This window comes from Trachypithecus francoisi, unplaced genomic scaffold (genome assembly GCF_009764315.1).
Source record: "Trachypithecus francoisi isolate TF-2019V2 unplaced genomic scaffold, Tfra_2.0 Lachesis_group11, whole genome shotgun sequence".
NCBI lineage: Eukaryota > Metazoa > Chordata > Mammalia > Primates > Cercopithecidae > Trachypithecus > Trachypithecus francoisi.
The window spans coordinates 116936360-116963676 of NW_022681456.1; the positions used below are offsets into that span (position 1 = coordinate 116936360).

A 27317-nucleotide genomic window follows, 5' to 3' on the forward strand; every position below is an offset into this window, starting at 1 on the left:
TATTAAATATTTTTTAATGAATAAATGAATTAGGTGATGATGAAACATATGCATGGAAATGTTTCACAGATAGAAACGAATGCAAGAGTGGGAATGATATCAAGACTCTTAATACAGATTTAGAAATAATATATACACAGGGAATAGTTGAGGTCATTAAAATAGATGAAATCTCTGAGGAAAATGGAGGACAGAATGATGAAGGTGGAAATGAGGTGTCCCATCTGCAGGAGGCAGAAAGCAATAAAAGATCAATGGAAAGGCCGGGCGCGGTGGCTCAAGCCTGTAATCCCAGCACTTTAGGAGGCCGAGACGGGCGAATCACGAGGTCAGGTGACCGAGACCATCCTGGCTAACACGGTGAAACCCCGTCTCTACTTAAAAATACAGAAAACTAGCCGGGCGAGGTGGCGGGCACCTGTAGTCCCAGCTACTCGGGAGGCTGAGGCAGGAGAATGGCGGGAACCCAGGAGGCAGAGCTTGCAGTGAGCCGAGATCGTGCCACTGCACTGCAGCCTGGGCGACAGAGCGAGACTCCGTCTCAAAAAAAAAAAAAAAAAAGATCAATGGAAATATGTGAAAGAAAACAAGAGTTGGCATAATAAATGTTAAGAAAAGAGGATGTTTGAAAATAGGGACTTTCATCTGAGCCAAGTGCTGTAGAGGCAAAAGATAACCCAGATTTAATTTTTTTAGACTATCAATGGTATAACAATTAGGAGTAGAAGTGGGAATTTTATGAAATGTCTGGAGAATTGCAGCTGGGCATGGTGGCTCACGCCTGTAATCCCAGCACCTTGAGAGGCCAAGACGGGCAGACCACTTGAGGTCGGGAGTTCAAGACCAGCCTGGTTAACATGGTAAAACCCTGTTTCTACTAAAAATACAAAAATTAGCCAAGTGTGGTGGCGTGTGCCTGTAATCCCAGCTACTGAGGAGGCTGAGGCAGGAGAATCACTTGAAGCTTGGAGGTGGAGGCTGCAGTGAGCCAAGATCACACCACTGCACTCCAGCCTGGGTGACAGAATGAGACTCTGTCTCAAAAAAAGAAGAAAAGAAGAGGAGGGAAGAGGAGGGGAGAGGAGAGGGGGAGGAGAGGGTAGGAGATGGGAGGAGGAGGGGGGAGGAGAGGGGAGGGGGAAAAGAAAAGAAAAGAAAGAAGGGAGGAAGGGAGGGAGGGAGGCAGGCAGGCAGGCAGGCAGGCAGGGAGGGAGGGTGAAATTTCTGGAGAATTGAAGGGAAAACTTCATATCAGACCAGAGGAGACTCCTGCTTGTCCTGAGTGAATCCTTAAAATCATCAATTCAATTTTAGCAAATAATTCCTCTTATAAATGCCTATGGTGAGGCCCGCCTCACCTTGGGTCTCCCGGCCCGGGGTCGTAGCTGGAGCGGCAGGGATGGAACAGTCAGGACTGCCTCGGTGGCTTTGTCGCGGACGGTGGGGAGAGGATGCGGGGGATGAGACCTCGGTACCGCGCTTTGGGTGGAGGAGGGGTCAGCCCTCGGCTCCACCTGGTAGCACGTAGTCGCCATTACGCGGGCCGCCATTTCCTGTCCGATCCGGGCTACTGCCGCAGTGGGCTGTCAGTTGTTGGTGCGCTCCGGAACGCTTCAGTTCTGCTCTGCAAGGATCTATAATAACTGATTGGTGTCCCCATTTAATAAAAGAATATGGAAACTGAACAGCCAGAAGAAACCTTCCCTAACACTAAAACCAATGGTGAATTTGGTAAACGCCCTGCAGAAGATATGGAAGAGGAACAAGCATTTAAAAGATCTAGAAACACTGATGAGATGGTTGAATTACACATTCTGCTTCAGAGCAAGAATGCTGGGGCAGTGATTGGAAAAGGAGGCAAGAATATTAAGGCTCTCCGTACAGAATACAGTGCCAATGTTTCAGTCCCAGACAGCAGTGGCCCCAAGCGCATATTGAGTATCAGTGCTGATATTGAAACAATTGGAGAAATTCTGAAGAAAATCATCCTTACCTTGGAAGAGGGCCTGCAGTTGCCATCACCCATTGCAACCAGCCAGCTCCTGCTAGAATCTGATGCTGTGGAATGCTTAAATTACCAACACTATAAAGGAAGTGACTTTCCAAGTTGAGGCTGTTGATTCATCAGAGTCTAGCAGGAGAAATTATTGGGGTCAAAGGTGCTAAAATCAAAGAACTTCGAGAAAACACTCAAACCACCATCAAGCTTTTCCAGGAATGCTGTCCTTATTCCACTGACAGAGTTGTTCTTATTGGAGGAAAATCCAATAGGGTTGTAGAGTGCATAAAGATCATCCTTGATCTTATATCTGAGTCTCCCATCAAAGGACGTGCACAGCCTTATGGTCCCAATTTTTACGATGAAACCTATGATTATGGTGATTTTACAATGATGTTTGATGACCGCTGTGGACGCCCAGTGGGATTTCCCATGCGGGGAAGAGGTGGTTTTGACAGAATGCCTCCTGGTGGGGGTGGGCGTCTGATGCCTCCATCTAGAAGAGATTATGATGATATGAGCCCTCATCGAGGACCACCTCCCCCTCCTCCTGGACTAGGCGGCCGGGGTGGTAGCAGAGCTCGGAATTTTCTTCTTCCTCCACCACCACCACCTAGAGGGGGAGACCTCATGGCCTGACAGAAGAGGGAGACCTGGAGAGCGTTAAGTCGGCATGATTGGTTTCAGTGCTGATGAAACTTGGGACTCTGCAATAGATACATGGAGCCCATCGGAATGGCAGATGGCTTATGAACCACAGGGTGGCTCTGGATATGAGTATTCCTATGCAGGCGGTCGTGGCTCATATGGTGATCTTGGTGGACCTATTATTACTACACAAGTAACTATTCCCAAAGATTTGGCTGGATTTATTATTGGCAAAGGTGGTCAGCAGATTAAACAAATCCGTCTTGAGTCCGGAGCTTCAATCAAAACTGATGAGCCTTTAGAAGGATCCAAAGATCGGATCATTACCATTACAGGAACACAGGACCAGATACAGAATTCACAGTATTTGCTGCAGAACAGTGTGAAGCAATATGCAGATGTTGAAGGATTCTAATGCAAGGTATTTTTTCTTTTTTATGGTATGAAGCAGTATTCTGGAAAGTTTTTCTAAGACTAATAAAGAACTGAAGGAGTCCTGCATCGTTTTTTTTTTTTTTTAATCTGCTTCTGTTTAAAAAGCCAACATGCCTCTGCTTCATAGGTGTTCTGCATTTGAGGTGTAGTGAAATCTTTGCTGTTCACCAGATGTAATGTTTTAGCTCCTTAGGAACAGGGTTGTGGGGGGAAGGGTGTGCAAAAACTAACATTGAAATTTTGAAACAGCAGCAGAGTGAGTGGATTTTATATTTTGTTATTGTTGGTGGTTTAAAAAAATTCCCCCCATGTAATTGTGAACACCTTGCTTTGTGGTCACTGTAACATTTTGGGGGTGGGACAGGGAAGAAAAGTAACAATAGTCCACATGTCCCCGGCATCTGTTCAGAGCAATGTGCAGAATGTAATGCTCTTTTGTAAGAAAAGTTTTGTGATTTTAAAAATAAATTTAGTGAACCTATTTTTGGTGGCCTTTTGTTTTTAAGACAGTTATTTTGAAATGGTGGCTGAATTTCCCAACTCACCCCCAAACTAAGTTCGATTTTCAGCTCCTCTGTTGGACATATAAGTGCATCTCTTGTTGGACATAGGGAAAATAACTTGGCAAACTTAGTTCTGGTGATTTCTTGATGGTTTGGAAGTCTATTGCTGGGAAGAAATCCCATCATACATATTCATGATTATAATAAGCTGGGGATTTTTTGTTGTTGCAAATGCTTGCCCCTACTTTTCAACAATTTTTTATGTTAGTAGTTGTGAAGAACTAAGGTGGGGAGCAGTACTACAAGCTGAGTAATGGTATGAGTATATCATAATATATATATACCAATCAGAATTCTGATTGGCAGCAAGTTTTATTAATCAGAATAACACTTGGTTATGGAAGTGACAATGCTGAAAAAAATTGATTATTTTTATTAGATAATTTCTCACCTATAGACTTAAACTGCCAACTTGCTCTAGTGTCTTATTAAACTTTGTAAAATATATATATAGTTGTTTTTCCATTGTATGCAAATTGAAAGAAAAAGATGTACCATTTCTCTCTTGTATGTTGGATTATGTAGGAAATGTTTGTGTACAATTAAGAAAAAAAGATGAAAAAAATAAAATAAAATAAATGCCCACAAAGAGAATTACAAAGTCATGTTGTGAGGCTAGGATTGTTGGGCACTGGCTGACCCCATCCCGCTTGATTTGTACTTTGTGCCTGAGGGAAACTCCTAATGGCCACATGTCATAGATACTTGTGTTTTCTCTTCCATAATTTAAATTATGATTTTTAAATCCACAAATGGCAGAGGTCTTCTGAATACCAAGGGAAACCACTCTGGATTCTCATAATTAAGATGTAGCACGGATTGGATAAGGGCTTTGGCCACATGCCCAACAAATCTAATTAAATTAATAATTCCTTAACTTTAATTAGATTTCCAAGCCCAGCTATAGAGATTCTGATGCAGTAGAAGCCAGGTGTCTACATATTTAATAAGGCTTTCAGGTGATTCTGATGCTAGTGGTTGTTAGAAAGAACCATTATATGTGAAACAATTAGCACTCATTGCTGGTGTCTACTATTTAAATAAAAACAATTCCTTGAGAGAATAGTGTCTAAATCTTTGTGTTCTTGCTCTAATTTAGACGTTATTCCAATGACTGTTTTTTACTGTGTCCTACAGCATCCTCTTTTATACAAGAGAACTGAAGTGTCTTCACTTAGCTCCAAATCAGAGTGAGGATTTGGAGTGAGGGACACAGGGTGACCCAGGCCAAGGAGAAACGCCCAGGCATGAGCTCAAGGACACACTATGTGAGCCCAGGGTCTGGGTCTCTCACACATGGTCACATGGCCACCTACTTCTTCATAGAGCTGAAGATGGCCTGAGGCTGAACCCAGGCATGGAGGCCCAGAAGGACCAGTGCAGGTTGCCTGTCACTATCGGGACAGTGTCTTGCAGACCTTTGTAACTTAGGTTTCTCATCTAAACCACAGAATGCCAAAAATTACTCAAGTGACTCTTTTCTTAATTTCTCTGTTAGTTATATACTAATATAACTTGTTTTATATGTTAATTATATTATGTAGTACATAACCAGTTATGTTAGTATATAACCAACTCCCTTCCAGATACATAAGAGAGAAGTTAACTCATTACGTATAAAGGATACCTTTGGGCCTGGCTCACGCCTGTGATCCCAGCACTTTGGGAGGCCAAGGTGGGCGGATCACCTGAGGTCAGGAGTTCAAGATCAGCCTGGTTAACATGGCAAAACCCTGTCTCTACTAAAAATACAAAAATTAGCCAGGCATGGTGGTGCACGCTTGTAGTCCCAGCTACTTGGGAGGCTGAGGCAGGAGAATCGCCTGAACCCAGGAGGCAGAGGTTGCAATGAGCGGAGATAGTGCTGCTGTACTCCAGTCTCAGCAACAGAGCAAGACTCCATCTCAGAAAAAAAACAAAATGAAATTAAATTTAAAAATAGAGGATACTTTTGGGCTTTAGAACTCAATTTTCTCAATAAATTCTGTTAAGAAAGTCTAGGAGGTGTCCAAGATACAACCCTACTCACTCCCCTTGAACAGATTTCTGGCTTAGTCCATTTTGTGCTGCTGTAACAGAATACTGAGACTGAGTAGTTTATAAAGAAAAAAATACATATTTCTCATAGTTCTGAAGCCCTCATGACCTAAACACCTTCCATTAGGCCTCACCTCCCTAAAGTAACAGTATGGATTATGATTCAACATGAATTTGAGGGGGAAGAAAAACATCTAGACCACGGTGTTATGGTTTGAATGTGTCACCTAAAGTTTATGTTTGAAAACTTAATCCCCAATGTGACAATGTTGAGAGGTAAGACCTTTAACAAGTGACTAGATCATAGGGGCTCTGCCTTCATGAAGAAACTAATGTCGTTATCATGGGAGTGGGATAATGATTGAGGGAGTGGCTTCTTTATAAAAGGATGAATTTGGCCTCCTTCTCTTTCTCTCTCTCTCTTCCTTTCTGCCATGAAATGACTCAGCAAGAAGGCCCTTGCCAGATACCAGCTTTTTGATCTTGGACTTCCCAGCCTCGAGTACTGTGTGAAATACATTTGTTTATTATGAATTACCTTGTCAGTGGTATTCTGCTATAGCAGCATAAAACAAACTAAGACAAAAAATTGGAGCCAAGAAGTGGGGCTGTTGCTATTACAAATACCTGAAAATGTGGAAGTGGCTTTGGAACTGCATAATGGGTAGAGGTTGGAAGAATTTGAAGGAGTAAGCTAGTAAAAGCCTAGGTTGCCACGAATGGAGCACAAAGGGTGATTTTGGTGAGGGCTCAGAAAAACAGAGGAACTGTAGGGAGACTCTGAAACTTCTTAGAACTTACTTAAGTGGTCATGGTCAAAATGGTGGTACAAATATCGACAGTAAGGGCTATTCTGATGAGTGAATCTGAGATAGAACTGAGGAACAAGATATTGGAAACTAGTCAAAACCATCTTTACTATGCAGTTGTAAATAATTGGCAAAATTGTATCCATGTGCTAGGACTTTGTGGAAGGCAGAATTTAAAAACAATGAAATAGGATATCTAGAAAAATGTCTAAGCAGCAAAGCATTCAGAGTGCTGCGTGGCTTGTTTTGGCCACTTACAGTAACATGAGACAATAAACAAATGATTTAAATAAAAAATTTATAATTAAAATGGGAGCAGAGCTGATAAATTTGTAAAATTCACAGCCTGGCCATGCAACATACAAAAAGGCATCTTTAGGAAAGCAAACCAAGCTTGTGACCAAGTGACTTATTAGCTAGAAAGCTTAGTACAAAAAGAAAGGGCCAGGTACAATTCATTGAGACAGTGGGAGAATGACTTTAAATGCATTTCAGATACCTTCAGGGCTACCACTTCCCATCACAGGCCTAGAACTCTCAGAAGACAGAATGGTTTTGGGGGACAGGCCCATGGTTCCCTCCATGGGCTCACTGACCAGGGAAGCCTTAGGCTCTATTCTATGCATTCCAGAACAGCGTTCCTTGGCCACTGCAGCCATAGTTCAAGCTGACCCAGGTGCATCTTGGGCCACCACTCTAGAAGGTATGCCATTACTGCAGGAATGGGTTCTTTATAAAAGAATGAGTTTGCCGCCCTTCGCTCTTTCTGTTGCCCTCTCTTTGCCCTTCCACATGGGATGACAGAGCAAAAAGTCCCTTGCAAGATGCTGGTCCTTCAATCTTCGACTTTCCAGCCTCCAGAACTGTGAGAAATAAATTTCTGTTTATTTGCCCAGTTGGTGGTATTCTGTTGTAGCACAAAACAAAGATGCATGGCAACTTCTTTGTTATTATTATTTCAATAGATTTTGGGTGAACAGGTGATGTTTGGTTACATGGATAAGTTCTTTAGTGGTGATTTCTGAGATTTTGGTGCACCTGTCACCCAAGCAGTATACACTGTACCCAAATTTCTAAGATTTTGATGCACTTGTCACCTAAGCAGTACTGTACACTGCAGTCTTTATTCCTCACTCCCCTTCCACCCTTCTCCCCAAGTCCACAGAGTTCATTATATCATTCTTAGGTGTTTGCATTCTCATAGCTTAGCTCCCACATAGCAATTTCTAAACTCCTTAGAAGTGAGTCCTAAAAGAAGATTCATTTACTCCACCCTTAGCCCAAATAAAAAACTATAACAGTCACATAAATCATATAACTTTTAAATGAAATCAGAATCTAACATCAGTAACTGGCCCTTACAAATGTATTCTTAATTTGAGAAAGTAATATATATTGGCTCCACTTTGTATATAAATATAAATTATATAAAAAATAAAAATGGGCCTGGCGTGGTGGCTCATGCCTGTAATCTCAGCACTTTGGGAGGCTGAGGCAGGAATTCAAGACCAGCCTGGCCAACATGGTGAAACCCTGTCTCTACTAAAAATAAAAAATAAAAAATAAATTAGCTAGGCATGGTGGTAGATGCCTGTAATCCCTGCTACTTGGGAGGCTGAGGCAGGAGAATTGCTTGAATCCAGAAGGCAGAGGTTGCAGTGACCCAAGATCGTGCCATTGCACTCCAGCCTGGGCGACAAGAGCAAAACTGCGTCTCAAAAATAAATGAATAAATGAAATAACATAAATATAAAAATTATATGGCCTAAGTAAAATGCCTGGCACACTTTGGAAGTCCTTCCCCATAACTTTCCCAAGGGAAACGCATGCATAGATAATGAATGGCTGCATCTCACAAGTTGTGAGTAGTATTTTTAGTATCATGGAGTTCTGAGTATTTTTTTAATTTGCTTTTGATCTGTTCTATCATCTATAAATTATTTAAATGTATGGGTTTATTATTTTCAAATGTTTGGGGGATAATTAGTTACTGTTTTGTTACTGATTCCGATTTAATTGCATTATGACATACGTGCTGTTGATTCTCTGTAAGTTGTGGATGCTTGCTTTATAGCCCAGAGCATGCTCAGTTTTTGTAAACTATTTTAATGTGCATTCTTTATGCAAGATAAATATTTCAGTGCTGAATATGGCAATGGGAGGGGCATGTAAAACTCATTAACTAAAAACTGGCTGGGCATGGTGGCTCATGCCGGTAATCTCAACACTTTGGGAGGCTGAGGTGGGTGGATCACCTGAGGTTAGGAGTTAGAGACCAGTCCGGCCAACATAGTGAAACCTCGCCTCTACTAAAAATACAAAAATTAGCTGAATGGTGGTGGCGTGGGCCTGTAATCCCAGCTACTCAGGAGGCTGAGGCAGGAGAATTGTTTGAGTCAGAGAGGCAGAGGTTGCAGTGAGCCGTGATCATGCCACTGCACTCCAGCCTGAGAAACAGAGTGAGGCTCCATCTCAAAGAAAAAAACAAAACAAAACAAAACAAAAACAATTCCTTTACTAAAAATAGTCCCTTCTTGCTTTTAGTTCAAACTAAAAAGAAATTCCTTTTTTGTAGCACCATCACCTTTCCAACACTTCTTTAACTAGTCCTGCCTGCTATTCCCCACAGTATTTGCCATATTAATATTTCCTTATTGCATAAGTAGCACATCTTCATTATATACAATTTTGAAATCACAGATGAAGCAAAATTAAAATAAGGAATGCTTATGTTTTCACTATATAAAGAAAACCACTCTTTATATCTTATATAAGCTTCCATGCCTTTTCTTATGTATATACATGTAACTTTTCCATAAAATAATAATATGCATAATACTCTGAATTTATGTTACTATGACCTACCTAGCTCTCAAAGGTTCAGACTTATCCCATCTTCACAGCTTGTACTGCACTAATTATTTGGCAGGTATATATATTCTCATGTTAATTTATTCCCCCAGATGTCTTAACGTGACCTTGGCTCAAAATGTTGTCTCAGCACATACGATTTGTGTCTATTCCAAAATGCATTCTTATTAGTTGCTTATTAGCCTAAGACCCACCCTTCCTTCCAGATCTCATATTTCAAATAACCACAGCAATGAAATCTATGAAATCACATGAATTGAGATTTTGAAGAATGAGAACAAGAAATTGAGCCCATGTTGCCCAGATGCTCATCTGAACCAGAGAGCTGCTCACTCCAGCTAACTCCTTTTGTTCTGATTTCAGGATCTCAAGGCACTATTTAGCATGCCTGTATGTACCAGATATACTAATCATGACAGCATGAGTATTTAAGTTTACACAAATTTTATATTTATTATAAGGGAATGCATTACATTCAGGAGATACACATATGCATCTGTTTTTAAATTGAACCAGTCTCCCAAAAGGTTCGCTATCTTTTTTAGCTGACGATCTACTTCCTGCACTATCAAAGCTGAGGACCAAAATTCTGGGTCATGATGACACCATCTAAGTAATTTAATTTTTGGTAGTACTCTTACCTAGACTCCCAGGCAGGGCATGGTGGCTCATGCCGGTAATCTCAACACTTTGGGAGGCTGAGGTGCGTGGATCACCTGAGGTTAGGAGTTAGAGACCAGTCTGGCCAACATAGTGAAACCTCGCCTCTACTAAAAATACAAAAATTAGCTGAATGGTGGTTCCTTAAAATATATTGTGTCACTCTGCCTATAGCAACTCCTGCTGTGTTCGACTCTCAATGAAGAAAGCTTTGCCCTATCTTTGTATTATCATATAATACCTTGTACTTTGCATATCATTCAAGTAGGTCAATGAGTTTTGGTTTTTGTTTTTTTTTTTTAATTAAAAAGTAAACTTTAATGTTGAAATAGCAAACTTGCGGAGGCAGAAAGATCACACACAAGGCTGTCACTTCACACTTGGAGGGTTGCACAGCGGCCCGGCCGGGCAGAGGCGCTCCTCACTTCCCAGACAATAGGGCAGCCGGGCAGAGACCTCCTCACTTCCCAGACGGGGTGGCAGTGAGTTTTAAAGACATAAGTTTTTAGTAGTATGATTTGTTTTAACGAAGTAAAGCATGGAATTCCAATGCCTTTAAGTTGAATTATGTGTACAGAGGAACTTTAAAAACTTTCCCCTGCCTGCTTCTCTCTTTTGTCTGCTAACACCTATTCTCTTCAAGAATCATCTCTAACTTTGGGAGGCCAAGAAGGGCAGATTACCTGAGGTCAAGAGTTCGAGACCAGCCTGGCCAACATCCATCTCTACTAAAAATACAAAAATTAGCCAAGTGTGGTGGCGGGCTCCTGTAATCCCAGCTACTTGGGAGGCTGAGGCATGAGAATTGCTTGAACCCATGACTTGAACCCGGGAGGTGGAGGTTGCAGTAAGCCGAGATTGTGCCACTGCACTCCAGTCTGGGTGACAGAGGGAGATGCCATCAAAAAAAAAAAAGAAAGAAAAGAAAGAAAAGAAAGAAGGAAGAAGGAAGGAAGGAAAGAAGGAAGGAAGGAAAGAAGGAAGGAAGGAAGGAAGGAAGGAAGGAAGAAAGAAGGAGGGAAGGAAGGAAGGAAGGAAGAAGGAAGGAAGGAAGGAAGGGAAAAGAAAGAAAGAATCTGCTCTAGTTTTACCTCAACCAGGAAGACTTCTTTGATGTACCCCACCCCAAGCTATGTACTTCCTTCTTCGAACTCCCAAAATATCCTGTGCTTATCAATCACAGCATTTACCATGCTGAATTATAATTGCATGCTATGCTTTGACTGTCCTAAGACTGTGAGTTCATCAAAAACAGACCTTTGTCTTATTCTTCCTTGTATCCTTAATGCCTAGTAAAGTTCCTGATACATGCTTCTTTATGAATGAATGACCAAATGAATGAATGAAGGTCACATCTAAAGCACTAGTCAGGGCTGAGTGCAGTGGCTGATTCCTGTAATTCCATCTCTTTAGGAGGCCAAAGTGGGAGGATCGCTTGAGTTCAGAGGTGTGAGACCAGCCTAAGCAAAATAGGAAAAATTTTTTAAAATTTCTATTTTGGGGACATTTCTAAAAAAAAATTTTTTTAATTAGTTGGACTGGCATGGTGGCATCTGTAGTCCCAGCTGCACAGGAGGCTAAGGCAGGAGATCATATGAGGCCAGGAGTTTGAGGCTGCAGTGAACTATGATCATGCCATTGCACTCCAGCCTTGGTGAGAGAGCAAAACCCTGTCTCAAAAAAAAAAAAGAAAGAAAAGAAAGAAAAGAAAGAAGGAAGAAGGAAGGAAGGAAAGAAGGAAGGAAGGAAAGAAGGAAGGAAGGAAGGAAGGAAGGAAGGAAGAAAGAAGGAGGGAAGGAAGGAAGGAAGGAAGAAGGAAGGAAGGAGGAAGGAAGGAAGAAAGAAGGAGGGAAGGAAGGAAGGAAGGAAGGAAGGGAAAAGAAAGAAAGAATCTGCTCTAGTTTTACCTCAACCAGGAAGACTTCTTTGATGTACCCCACCCCAAGCTATGTACTTCCTTCTTCGAACTCCCAAAATATCCTGTGCTTATCAATCACAGCATTTACCATGCTGAATTATAATTGCATGCTATGCTTTGACTGTCCTAAGACTGTGAGTTCATCAAAAACAGACCTTTGTCTTATTCTTCCTTGTATCCTTAATGCCTAGTAAAGTTCCTGATACATGCTTCTTTATGAATGAATGACCAAATGAATGAATGAAGGTCACATCTAAAGCACTAGTCAGGGCTGAGTGCAGTGGCTGATTCCTGTAATTCCATCTCTTTAGGAGGCCAAAGTGGGAGGATCGCTTGAGTTCAGAGGTGTGAGACCAGCCTAAGCAAAATAGGAAAAATTTTTTAAAATTTCTATTTTGGGGACATTTCTAAAAAAAAATTTTTTTAATTAGTTGGACTGGCATGGTGGCATCTGTAGTCCCAGCTGCACAGGAGGCTAAGGCAGGAGATCATATGAGGCCAGGAGTTTGAGGCTGCAGTGAACTATGATCATGCCATTGCACTCCAGCCTTGGTGAGAGAGCAAAACCCTGTCTCAAAAAAAAAAAAGTACTATTAGCTCATTTAATATTTAAAACAATGCTGTGATGTAACTATTATTTTAAATTTTCAAATAAAGAAACTAATTCCAGACCCAGTTATGCCCTATTGTTCATTTTGTATGTCTCAGCAAGCCACAGTCAAGCATATCTTATATATTAGCTTTGGCACCCAGCCCCTTGGATTAACCCTGACTCTAATGCCCACGTACACTGGTGGTCTGCCGCTGTCCCCATGTTTTCTTCAAGCACCCCCCCCCACCCAACTTATGCCTCTCTGTAGGTTGTTTCTATTTTGCCTCACAAAATCCTAGACGTATTACTTGAGAAATCAGGTTATAAAGGAAAGGGAAGAAATACGGTTATTGCTATAAGGTAAAATAAAGATTTTATTTTCTTTTGTTTTTAGTGATAGAGTTCAGCCAAGTTTGCAGTTTTGGAAAATAAAAGAGTAAAGAGAAAGGCCAAAGATAGAGAAGACAGAAAGGACACTTAATAGTGTAAGACTGAAGTCTGAGTAGAAAAGGGAAAGAAGAAATGAGGACCAGATAGCAGGTGAAGCGATTGATCTCAGAGGATGAGAGAAAGAACATCTCCTTCACTGTATCAGGGTGGAACAAAGAGATCATGGGTAGAAATCCAGGTATTTGTGTAAAGTGGTTAGAGGGAAGTTCGGGGAGTTTCTCTACTATGACTTCTACTTTCTGTAGTAGTGTGGGGGGCCATCTGCTCAGAACAAGAGCAATGGTAAGAGGAGTTTGAAAGGAGTAAAGAGTTTGAAGCAGCCTTTGTGGAAGTGAGAAAGCAAGTTGACCAAAGAACTGTAAGAGCATGGCTGGATGAGAACAATGGACTTCATCAAAATTAAGACCTCTGCTCTTTGAAAGACATTGTTAAAAGAATGCAAAGATGAACCACAGACTGTAAGACAATATTCTAGAAAGGATATCTAGGAAAAAGTCTTACATCTGTAATATTTAACAAACTGTCAAAGCTCAATAAGAATTAACACCTGAGTGATATCAGAAAGATGGCCGAGTAATAATCTCTGGCCCTCCTTCCTCCTATGGACACACAAATTCAACAATTCACAGACCGATTCCCCTTGTAAGAAATTCAGAGAACAATTGAGAGTCTCTTACACAATGAGTGAGTGTGAAACTAGCTGCATCAGAGCTGGAAGAGAAATTTGAGGCACCCCTCTTGCCATAATCACTCACCATAACACAACACTGCACAATCAGTAGGAAAACTCCAGCTCCCAGCTTTTCTCTGGAGGGTGGCAAGTGGGAAAGGACTGGATAATATATCCAACTTTCTGACTTCTCTGGAGGCCACTTGACGAACCAGTTTTTGTCTTGTCTGAATCTGAACACTGATGACAAAGGGCCCTAGATTGGGAGCTGCTGAGAATGAAAGTAACAGTTTGGACTAGAAGACACACATTCACCATAGAGCCTCCTTCCCAGCTCAGTGCAGAGTGAGTAGGCAGAAACCCTCATAGTCCAGCTTCTCTCTAGAGAGGAAAAGAATTGGACCATGCATCCAATGTTTCAACTTTTTAGAGGCTGCCTGGAGGATTGTCTCCTAACTTGTCTCAGAGTGCTGAAGAGATGTGGCATACTCTAGATGCTGGAGGGCTGCTGAGAACAAAGGCAGCAAGTTGGATTAACACACACTCACTCACCATAGTCCAATGTATCCAATGTTCCAACTTTTCATGGGGTTAGCTGAGGAACTAGCTTCTGGCTCAAAGTGCTGATGGAACTACCACACTGTAGACGTCTGGGTCCTGTTGAAAACAAAAAAAGAGCTCAGGGCATGCTGCTGACTCAGAAGACCCATGGTACAGAAAACAGACACCAGGGGAAGCAAGGAATTATAAACTCCCAAAATTTAAAACTGGCAAGTTCCTCTAATTGGAAATTCATATGCACAAGTTCAGAGAAAACACGTATGAGAAGATTTGAGGAGTCCCCAGAATCTCTAGTTTAGTTGATGGTAAGGACTTCTCTTGTGTGAGGCCAATCCATAAAGACAGGGAGAGGTGGCTATTCTTTCTAATGTGTAGATACCATAACAAAGAGTCAAGGAAAATAAAGAAACAAGGAAAAACAGTTCAAACAAAGGAATAAGATAAATTACCACAAACCAACCCTAATGAAACAGAGATATATGAACTATCTGACAGAGAACTAAAAATAACCATTATGAAAATGCTCAACAAGTTCAATAATACATAAACAAAATGAGAATTTCAACAGAGATTAAACACTGTAAATAGAATCAAACAGAAAAGCTAGAGATGACGCATACAAGTGAATTGAAAATTCAGACTAGAACAAGCAGAAGAATCAGCAAACTCAAGGAAAACCATTTGAAAAATTATTCAGTCAGAGGAGAAAAAAAAAAAAAGAAGCCAGGTGTGGTGGCTCATTCCTGTAATCTCAGCACTTTGGGAGGCCGAACATAGTGAAACCTTGTCTCTACTAAAAATACAAAAGTTAGCCTGGCATGATGGCACATGCCTGTGATCCCAGCTACTCAGGAGGCTGAGGCACAAGAATCGTTTGAACCCAAGAGGCAGGGGTTGCAGTGAGGCCAGATTGTGCCACTGCACTCCAGCCTGGGTGACACAGTGAGACTCCGTCTCAAAAAAAAACAAAAAAAACAAAAAAAAAAAAGAAAAAAAAAACTGCAATACAAGGACAGAGAATTTTGAAAGCAATAAGAAAAAAGCAACATGTCACATATTATAGAACCTAAAACTATACATGAATTTCTTAACAGAAGCCTTGTAAATAAAATAAAGGTATAAAATTCAGTAAAGGCAAATTTATAGACAAACAGAATACTGTATTATTGCAACAGTAGTGAGTAAATTACTTTAAAATCTAGTATAAAAGTTAAAAAACAAAAATATTTAAAATAACTATAAATAAAAAATTAGCCTGGTACAGTGGTGCACGCCTGAAATCTTAGCACTCTGGCAGGCCAGGTCGGGCGGATCGCTTGAGTCCAAGAGCTTGAGACTAGCCTAGGCAACATGGTGAAACCCTGTCTCAACCAAAAATACAAAAATTAGCTAGGCATGGTAGCACGCACTTCCAGTCCAGCTACTTGGGAGGCTAAGGTGGAAGAATCACTTGAGTCCAGAAAATCGATGCTGCAGTGAGCTGTGATGGCACCACTGCACTCCAGACTGGGTAACAGGGCGAGACCCTGTCTCAGAAAATAAATAAATAAATAAAGCTACAGTAATCTAGCAGTGTGGTATTGGTGAAAGAGACAAATAAATTAATGAAACAGAACAGAGTGTCCAGAAATAGACCCACAAAAATCCAGCTGACCCTTAAACAACACAGATTTGCACTGTGTGGGTCCACTTAGATGTAGATTTTCTTCTGTCTCTGCTACCCTCCAGACAGGAAGACCAATCTCTTCTCGTCCTCCTCTTCCTCAGCCTCCTCATCATGAAGACCATGATGATAAAGACTTTTATGATAGTCCATTTCAACTTAATAAATAGAAAATATAGTTTCTCATCCTTATGATATTCTTTGTAATATTTTCTTTTCTCTAACTTGCTTTATTGTAAAACTACAGTATGCAATACATATAACATGCAAAATATGTATTAATCAACTGTTTATGTTATTGGGTAAGGCTTTTCAGTCAACAGTAGGCTACTAATAGTTAAGTTCTGGAGGAGTCAAAAGGTACACGTGGCAAGCCAGGTGTGGATCATGCCTGTAGTCCTGGCACTTTTTGAGGCCGAGACAGTAGGAGCTCTTAAGCCGAGGAGTTTGAGACCAGCCTGGGCAACATAGCAAGACTTCATCTCGTAAATAAAATAAAATAAATAAACAATAAAAAATGTAAAAGTTACACATGGATTTTTAACATGTGGAGGGATCAATGCCCCTAACTCCTATGTTTCTCAAGCGTCAGCTGTATAATCAACTGATCTTTGACAAAGGAGCAAAGGCAATAAAATGGAGCAAAGATAGTCTTTTCAAGAAATGGTGCTGGAAAAAGCGGACATTCACATGCCAGATAATGAATCTAGACACAGACCTTACACCTTTTACAAAAATCAACTCAAAATGGATGTAGACCTAAATGTAAAATAGATGACCTCGGGTACAGCAATGACTTTTTAGGCACATAACCAAAGACATGGTTCGTGAAAGAAATTATTGATTAGCTGTACTTCATTAAAATTAAAAACTTCTGCTCTGCAGAAAACAATATCAAGAAAATGAGAAAACAAGCCACAGACTGGAAGAAAATATTTGCAAAAGACCCATCTGGGCTGGGCGTGGTGGCCCACACCTGTAATCTCAGCATTTTGTGAGGCCAAGGTGGGTGGATTGCTTGAGGCCAGGAGTTCGAGACCAGCCTGCCAATATGCCAAAGCCCTGTCTCTGGTAAAAATACAAAAATTAGCTGGGTGTAGTGGTGCATGAATGTAGTCCCAGCTACTTGGAAAGCTGAGGCATAAGAATTGCTTGAACCTGGGAGGTGGAGATTTCAGTGAGCTGATTGCGCTCCAGCCATTGCACTCCAGCCTGGGCAACAGAGTGAGACTCTGTCTCAAAAACGAAAGAAATCCATCTGATAAAGGCCTGTTATTCAAAATATATAAAGAACTCTTAAAATTCAACTGAAACTAAACCACCTGATTTTAAAATGGACCAAAGACATTAACCAAAGGAGATATACAGATGGTAAATAAGCATGTGAAAAGATTCTCCACATCATCTGTCATCAAGGAAATGTAAATTCAACCAATAAGCCACCACTACACACCTATTAGAATGTTAGAATTAAAGACTGATTGCAACAGGTCTTGGAGAGTATGTGGAGGAACTAACACACATATCCTGCTGGTGGAAATGGAAAATGGAAAACTATTCTGAAAATCAGTTTGGCAGGTTCTTAAACGGTTAAACATACACCTATCATATAACTCAGCCATTCCACTCCTAGGTGCTTTTCTAAGAAAAACGAAAGCCACTGTCCATACAAAGACTTGTATACAAATGTTCTTAGAACCTTTATTTGTAATAGCAAAAACTGGAAACAGTCCAAATATCTGTAAATCGATGAATGGGTAAACAAACTGTGGTAAATCTATATAATGAAATATAACCAGCAAGCCAGCAATAAAAAGGAACAACAATGATGGGTGAATCTCAAAGGAATTATGCTCAGTGAAAGTGGCCAGGCAAAATGAATACACAATGTATGATTTATGATTTACATAAAATTCTAGAAAATGCAAGTTATTCTACAATGACAGAAAGCAGATTCGTGACTCAAGATGAGCTAGTGGGAAGGACTGAAAGAAAGGGATTATCACTAAGGAAAACTGGGAAACTTGTGACGGTGATAGATTCTTTGTCTTGATTGTGATAATGGTTTCATGTGTATACATATGTCAAAACATATCAAATTGTATGCTATAAATATGTGCAATTGTAACTCAGGAATGCTTTAAAAAAAAACAAGGCTAGGCATGGTGGCTCATGCCTGTAATCCCAGCACTTTGGGAGGCCAAGGCAGATGGATCATGAGGTCAGGAGTTCACTAGCCTGGCAAACATGGTGAAACCCCGTGTCTACCAAAAAAAAAATACAAAAAATAGCTGGATGTGGTGGTGGATGCCTGTAATCCCAGCTACTCAGGAGGCTGAGGCAGGAGAATCATTTGAACCTGGGAGGTGAAGGTTGCAGTGAGCCAAGATTGTGCCATTGCACTCCAGCCTTGGCAACAGGGCAAGACTCTGTTTCCAAAAAAAAAATTACAAAAATGGCCCAACAGGAAACTAATCATCAAATGGCAGAATATGGGCTGGGCCCAGTGGCTCACATCTATAATCCCAGCACTTTGGGAAACGAAGATGAGTGGGTTGCTTGAGCCCAGGGGTTTGAGACCAGACTGAGCAACATGGTGAAACTACATCTCTACAAAAACTACAAAAAAAAAGCAAAAACATATAGCCAGGCATGGTGGCATGCACTTGTAGTCCCAGCTACTCAGGAGGCTAGGATGGGAGGATCGATTGAGCCTGGAAGGTCAAGGCTGCACCGAGCCATGTTTGCACCACTGCACTCCAGCCTGGGCAACAGAGTAAGACCCTATCGCAAAAAAAAGGAAACTTTACAGGACAACAATCTGATGTCATCAACAAATAAACAATAAGAGGAAAATAAGAGGAAGGGGAAGTGACAGATTAAAAATAACTTAAGACACTTACTGATAAAATGTAATATATGGACTCTGCTTGAATTCTGATCGAAAGAAGTCAAACAAAAGGAAAAAAAGAATCTATGTGATACTTGGAAAAATGTGGAAACTGACTGAGTAGTTGAAAATATTAAGAAATCGTCAAGTTTTTTTACGTATCATAATGATACTGTTATTATACTTTTAGAAAAAAAGTCCCTATCATTTAAAAGGAAGAGGATATGGGATATAGATTAATATTGACCAGATTATTGAAGCTGGTGATAGGTACATGTGGTTTGATTTCAATCTTGTTTAGAAATGTTTTTCATAATGAAAACAGTTTAAGAATTATAGCTAACTTTAGAAGTAATAAACTGTATTTTAGATATATAAACTGCATTCTCCACTGTGGTATATTTCAGTTTGTATATTGGAATATAACAAAGTCCACTAAATTAAATGTGAAAAGATGTTTTTCTAAGATTAGCTTTAATATAAAGTTTAAATAGTTTGAGCACTTAAAAAGGATTGTGTCATAAATTATGATTTACTCTCAGAAATAGTTCTGCAACACTTATGTGCACAAAATTTTACAGAAACTGGAAGCTCTTAAAAAACGTTTATTGAGTGCTTAGCACATACTAAGTTGTTACCAAACTATATAATATTAAATATGATTATAGGTTCTTTGGATAGTTGAACACAACACAATAACACTTGGGTAGATGAAAAGCAGAACCGTTTATTACTTATAGCTCCAAACCAGAGAAGGCTTCCATGCAAGCCCACACAGCAGGGTGCTTCTGGGGACAGGATAACAGCAAGCTGCAGTTGTAAGGGGAGTTTATGTATAGCAAGTGGGATGGGGTTAGCTAAGTTTTGTGGGTTCCTGCTGATTGGGTATTTTGAATAATTCCGCAGGCCCGAGGAAGAAGGAGTTATCCCTGGGTGTTAGGTATCTGGAGGCCTCTGGTAGTTGAGTATTATATATTACAACCCAAGGATGTTAGAATCAGAACCTGAACCTGATAAGAGTAGTAGTCGGAGGGCAGGAGTTTAGCAAGCTACCCAAAAAGGGGAATTGAGAGTTTTTAGTTACGTCTTTAAAACTAGGTCAAGACAGCACTTGTGAAATACTGTATTACACAATTATTGTTCAAATCACTTTGACTCTATCAACTCACGGTATTTATGAAACACCTATGAAGTATTTACTATTATTAGTATTACCATTATACGGATGTGGAAACAAAGACGTGGAGATATAAAATCACCTGTCTAGGCTGAACACAGTGGCTCACACCTGTTGTCTCAGCATTCTGGGAGGCTAAGGCACACAAATCGCTTGAGTCCAGGAGCTTGATACCAGCCTGGGCAACATGGTGAAACCCTGTCTCTATAAAAAAAAAAAAAAAAAAAATTAACTTGCCTAGTTTGTGGCAAAGTGAATATTTGAAACCATATAATTTGGTTCTAGAAACCGTATACCTTAACCATTACTTTTCACTGATCAGAAGGAGGAAGGCAAGGAGGCAAGTAAAAATAGGTGATCTCCTAGATTGTCAACAAGAGGTGTTGCATGGAAAGTATAATGGATCAAAAAGGAAAATGTCACTGTGATTCTCTTAGGGGTACCAGGATTTCCATGTGTGGAGCTAGTGATGCAGTTTGGTTGAGAGGAGAAGCTGAGACTGGTCTTGGAGATAGGAGAGTAAGCTTAAAGCTTTTACTTAGCTTTGATGATGTAGAAAGACTTAGTGGAGTCTTTTGGAGAGCGGGGCATCTAACATCAGTCTCCTGGAGGACGCATGCATCATCCACATTCCTGCTCTTGTACGAGCTGCCTAAGCTGGAATTCAGTGACATACAACCCAGGTACGCTGCTGTTATAGGCTACTCTAGGGTAAAACAAAATTCATTTAACACGTACCCTGATTTCAAGGAATTCGAAAAGACACACACCTAAAACACATATGAAATAGATAACCAAGGGCCAAAACAAGTTACTATTATTTATTATAAATAAATAATAATTCCAACAGTAATTCAACAAAGGGACAGGCCAGCATGGACTAAAGCAGCTGAGAAAGGCTTTCAGGATCGAGCTAACTCCTCCCCATTGAACCTTATAGGACTTCTACTTGTTGGATGGCACTTAATATTACTCTATTCTGTCTAGTAATTTGTACATTTCCCTAAATGCTACCACCAGATGGTGAGTGCTTCCTCCAGGACAGTGGCTACAAGCTTTGTAATTAGGAGTCATTTCAGTGTCTAGCATAGTAACATTTTTTTTCACTTGGCCCTTGAAAGTGCTTGCTGAAGCCAGACACAGCACTTTGGGAGGCCAAGGCGGGCGGATCACCTGAGGTCGGGAATTCGAGACCAGCCTGGCCAATGTGGTGAAACCCCGTCTGTACAAGAAATACAAAATTTGGCCGGTCATGGTGGTACATGCTTGTAATCCCAGCTACTCAGGAGACAGAGGCAGGAGAATCTCTTGAATCCGGGAGGCGGAGGTTGCAATGGGCTGAGATGGTGCCATTGCACTCCAGCCTGGGTGACAAGAGTGAAACTCTATCAAAAGACAGAAAGAGAAAGAGAGAGAGAGAGAGAGAAAAGGAAGAGAGAGAGAAAAGAAAGAAAGTGAAAGAAGAAAGAAAGAAAGAAAGAAAAGAAAGATGCTTGTTGAAAGAAGAAACAAAGAAAGAAAAGAAAGATGCTTGTTGAAAGAAAAAAGGAAGGAAGGAAGGAAAGAGAAAGAAAGAAGGAAAGAAAGAAAAAAGAAAGAAAGAAAGAAAAAGAAAGAAAGAGAAAAGAAAGAAAGAAGGAAAAGAAAAGAAAGAAGCTTGTTGAGCATCTCTGACTTGACCCTAGAGATGAACCTTGAACAGGTTGGTTGGGAGGGGAAAACAGGAATGTGATAAAGGGTGGAATGATCTCATCAAAAACAGAAGGAGTGAGAACAAACAGAGCCTGTGGTAGAGCAGGAGAGGGTTCACCCAGGAGACATAAAACTAGATAGAAATGTGTAGATCCTGCTGTGTAAAACTCTCTGGAAAGAAAAGAAAAGAAAGGCATAGAAGGTCATATTGTAAAGGCTAGGCTATGAAATTTTATAGCATTCTCATATATTCTGGTGGCTTTCAGCAATGCAGGCTAGAGGAAATACGAGATTTGGGGGAAGGTTTTTAAAATTCCAGCCCCGATAAGATCAGATTGAAAGAAGTGATGGCAGGGCAGTAAGCAGCCATGAGTATTTCAAAATCCTTCCTAGATGATTCATACACCCAACTGTTGCTTTTGGCCATAGAGATGCTTGAGAAAACAATGTAACAACAACTACCGAAATGGCATGAATGGCAATGTTAATCAACGTGTTTATTCAAAGGGAAAGGCTTGATCTGAAATCTATTTTGTTCTAAAGTGTACAACAGCCAATTTAAAACTCCTGATTTGGCTGGGCGTGGTGGCTCACACCTGTAATCCCAGCACTTTGGGAAGCCAATGCTGGCGGATCACCTGAGGTCAGGAGTTCGAGACCAGCCTGGCCAACATGGTGAAACTTGTTCTCTACTAAAAATAAAAATAAATTATCTGGGCATGATAGCAGACACCTGTAGTCCCAGCTACTTGGGAGGTTGAGGCAGGAGAATTGCTTGAATCCTGGAGGTGGAGGCTGCAGTGAGCAGAGATTGCACCACTGTACTCCAGACTAGGTGACTGAGTGAGACTTTGGTCAAAAAAAAAAAAAAAAGGATTTGTTCAATCAGGAAATCAGGACACCTTCAGACATTTTGCTTATGTAAGATGAAATTCCTATGGCTATTTTAAATTTAAAATTTTAAATGAGAAAACTACTATATTTTTATTATGTAATTTTGGAAAATTGGATCCAGGCACAGTTGTGCACAACTGTAGTCCCAGCTACTGGGGAGGTTGAGGTAGGAAGATTGCTTGAGCCCAGGAGTTCAAGACCAGCCTGGGCAACAAATACTGACATGTAGGGAAACAAAATCACCCAAAAATCCCAGTACAGAGACATCCATTATAATCTGCTCTCATTATTATTCCCTTTGCTCTAGTAAAACAAATGTGGTATGATACAATTGGCAATTGATTCCCATCCCCCCTCCAGCCACCATTTTCATTTCATTAAACTTGCAAAAATGTGTCTTCATATTTAACTATTTTAATTTTGAGACTCTGCTCATAGCATTATGGTGGAGTTTTGCTGTATGTACACATTTTATCTTAACGGTGTCAATGGCCTTCCCTGCAGTGTTTTTGTTTTTGTTTTTTAGAGATGAGATCTTGCTCTGTCACCCAGGCTGGAATGCAGCTGCATGGTCATAGCTCACTATAGCCTCGAACTCCTGGGTCGAGTATCTGGAACTTCAGGTGTGCACCCCCACACCCTGCACAGTTTTACTTGGTGGAAATTATGCTGACATGAAAAGTAAGCTTCTCTTTCTTGTTCTGTGGCCTGTGCTATAATTTGGCATCGGAACAATGCTCTGATGGCCCCACACCTCACTGATTCCTTCTTGAAATCTCCCTCTTTTGCCTCTTCCTGAAGTCCCTTTCTCTTTATTTATTTATTTTAATTATTAGTATTATTATTATTTGAGATGGGGTCCCGCTCTGTCACCCAGGCTGGAGTGCAGTGGCGTGATCTCGGCTCACTGCAGCCTCTGCCTCCCAGGTTCAAGCAATTCTTCCACGTCAGCCTCCCGAGTAGCTGGGATTACAGGCACCTACCACCACGCCCAGCTAACGTTTGCATTTTTAGTAGAGACAGGGTTTCACCATGTTGGCCAGGCTGGGCTCGAGCTCCTAACCACAGGTGATCTACCCACCTTGGCCTCCCAAAGTGCTGGGATTACAGGCATAAGCCACAATGCCCAGACATCCCTTTCTCTTTAAAAAGGTCAAACTGAGTTAAAAAGGCAAGCAAATTATAGGGGAGACACCATGCATTTCTTGCCATCCCTTCCTCCTTCTCTTCACCCATTCTGCCTTCCACCAAGTGCCTTCATACAAGCCTACTTCCCCAGTTTCTTTTCTCAGCACAAATCAACTCTGGCAGATGGATACATGTGGACTCATGCATTCATCAGACATATCCAGCCATGAATCCTAGTTTAGCTTAGCCAAAATCCTACAATTCTCAACCACGTGGGAGCATTCCCTGCAAGATGAACAATAAGAGGATGGGCTTCCTGGCTGTTCATATATTGCCCCTTAGTCATTTGTTTTTCACAGTCAATATTTAAAATTGTGACACACTGGCCAGGTGTGGTGGCTCAAGCCTGTAATCCCAGCACTTTGAGAGGCCAAGGTGGGTGGATCACAATGTCAAGAGTTTGAGACCAGCCTGGCCAACATGGTGAAACCCCGTCTCTACTGAAAATACAGAAAAACACAAATACAAATATATAAATATATATATATATTTGTGTGTGTGTGTGTGTGTGTGTATATATATATATATATATATATAGCCGGGCATGGTGGCTTGCGCCTGTAATCCCAGCTACTCAGGAGGCTGAGGCAGGAGAATTGCTTGAACCCCGGAGGCAGAGGTTACAGTGAACCAACATCGCAACTCTGCAACAAAGCAAGACTCCAACTCAGAAAAAAAAAAAAAAAAAAGACCCATTATTCAGTAGGAGTTGTCAGGATGTCAGCAATGTACAAAATCATTGCTTAATTTGTTTGACAATGGAAATGGCCGTCATGGTTTTTATGTAACTTTGCTTCTGTTATGTAATTCTTGTTGACATGGTGTTTCAACCAAGGTACTTGGTAGCAAGTGTTGTACAGAAAAGGATTTGTGAGTGGTTTATGTGGTCATCAACCACAGCAAAGAATTCATCTGAGCTGTGCTATGAAGAATGTAGCTTGAGAAATACAAAATGTATCACTATGCAAAAAGGAAGCAGAAGAAAAACACAGTTCTGCTAATGAGAGCTCTGAGGGACAAGCTGCCCCTACATTTGCAGGATCCACCTCAGAATACCCAATAAATTTGATTCCTGAATTTACTAAACTGTGTGCGATTCCTCTTTAAAATTTTACATTATGACTTCTCTATGCTTGGGGTCTTAATTTTGACTTGTCAATCAATTGAAGTATATCAAAGTAATCCTTTTCTTTTCGTTTTTTTCTTGAGTTGGAGTCTCGCTCTGTCGCCCACACACCCAGGCATGTGGCATCACGCCCAGCTAATTTTTATATTTTTAGTATAAAATATAAAAATTAGCTGGGCATGATCGCACACGCTTGTCATCCCAGCTAGTTGAGAGGCTGAGATGGGAGGATCACCTGGGAGGTAGACGCTGTGGTGAGCCATGACTGTGCCACTGAACTCCAGCCTGGGTAAGAATTTAAAGACAGTGACAGCAGATGATTAAATCAAATGTGGGCCCCTTTACCACTGGGGCCCTGTTCGACTGTGCATGTCACGTACTCATGAGTCAGCCCAGCCAGATTTTATCCTCAAGATTTGTGCCCCTCCCATCACATCATATCAGGAGAAACACTTAGATCTCTTTTTCACCTCAGGGAAGTTTTCTTGATAGTGTTTTCATCTGTGATTCTATTCTAATTAGTTTGATTCCTTGGTCAGAAACATCTCAGTTTTTGCTTGAATTCTGCAGCCTTTTGTGTCTCTTACTTTATCTTCTCTTTATCTTCCTTTTCATTTTCATCTTTTTATCTTTCCCTCTTCTTCTTGGAGAGCTTTATCAATTTGTCCTTGAAATTGAGTTAGCAATTTCAATTTTTCTTTTCTTTTTCTTTTTTTGAGACGGAGTCTTGCTCTGTCATCCAGACTGGGCTCACTGCAAGCTCTGCCTCCCAGGTTCATGCCATTCTCCTGCCTCAGACTCCCGAGTAGCTGGGACTACAGGTGCCCGCCAGCACGCCCGGCTAATATTTTGGTATTTTTAGTAGAGACAGGGTTTCACCGTGCTAGCCAGGGTGGTCTCTAACTCCTGACCTCGTGATCCACCCGGCTTGGCCTCCCATAGTGCTGGGATTACAGGCGTGAGCCACCGTTCCCCGCCAGAAATTTCAATTTTTAACACTGTCAATTTCTCCATTTTACTATTGTCTCCAATGGAAATGTTAATTTCCACTATTAAATTTTCAATTTTCTATCAACACTTTCTTATTCTACTCACCTTTCTTTTTCATCTCAAGCATTTTTCTTATATCCTGTTTTTCTTTACAAATGTTCTTCTCTTGCAGGCCATGTTTGTTCATACTCTATGGAAGATGCCAAAACGTTTTCTAAAATATTATTTCATTTCCTAAAATTGGTAGTTTTAGAAATCTACCAAGATTACAAATCCAAGATTTCAAGACATGCCCCCTTTTTCTCTTTTTTCCCCCTTTTTCTCATTCTGCAATATCTTTCAAAGATCCCATGTCATGTTCATTCTTGCTTCTGATCATTCATCTTAAAATTAAAAGAGTTAGTAGACAGTGTGTTTCTCAACAAAGAGAGTATTCACATTTCTTTTGGCACCGCTCCTCAGAATTCCTCAGAGTACAGTTGTAGAGAAGATTGATATGCACAGTTTCTAACTCAATTTCCTGTATCCAGGAGATGTTTGTCTAGGCTGAAATGTGATCTTTACCTACAAACAAATTCTGGACTTTTGACCCTGGGTTTTATTTATTTATTTAGAGACAGGGTCTCGCTCTGTTGCCCAGGCAGGAGTGCAATGGCACAATCACAGCTCACTGCAGTCTAAAATTCCTGATCTCAAGGGATCCTCTCACCTAACCTCAGCCTTTTAAGTAGATGGAACTAGGTCATGTGTCACCTCACCTAGCTAATCTTGTGTGTGTATGTATGTGTGTGTGTAGAGATGGATCTTGCTATGTTGCCCAGTCTTGTCTTGAACTCCTGGCCTCAAGTGATCCTTCTGCCTGAGCCTCCCAAAGTACTGGCATTACAGGTATGAACCACTAAGCCCAGCCAACCCTGGGTTATATTTAAATGTTAAATCTAGCCACTTTTCAAGAATTGACTGCCTACAATTGTTCTTCTTACTGTCTTCATTAATCAGTAGCGGCCAGACTTATCAAATATTTATCAGGCACTTTTTGTTTAGTCATTGTTATGCCAGTATCATTAAGGCTTAAATCCTTTCCTACCAACTGAAAGAAGAGCTGTGGATATTTAACAGGAATATTTCACCACTACAGTCAAGGCTCAATACCACTAAGAAAGGATTATGTCTTGTTAACTGTTTGTATTTGGCATTTGTACTTTTTTTCTGTGGAATGAAGAGAAGATACTAAGATAGTAAACATGGGAAAAGAAATGCAAATAGAGGAAGTTGGTGGCAGCTACTCAAGAATGCAGCCACCCAATTTAGGAAAGAGCTGGAGGAAAAGGTTTGGGGAAATTATGAAAAAGGAATGATTAAGTAAAAATTGCATCCTTTAAGCAATGCAGAAAATGCTCTGGGCCCTAAAAGTATTCGGAAGTGCCTTTTTCAGCCTCTGTGAAGATAAGGATGGGAAAGAAAAGCCTACCAGTAGGATTAAA

The 27317-nt window shown here is 40.7% G+C and overlaps 1 pseudogene across 1 annotated transcript; it reads left to right on the plus strand.

Moving 5' to 3' along the window:
* Positions 1-1569: 1569 nt before the first annotated feature.
* Positions 1570-4209, plus strand: LOC117090473 (annotated as a pseudogene). The gene has a single exon (XR_004440026.1). The product of XR_004440026.1 is annotated as a heterogeneous nuclear ribonucleoprotein K-like (transcript).
* The last annotated feature ends 23108 nt before the right edge of the window (positions 4210-27317 follow it).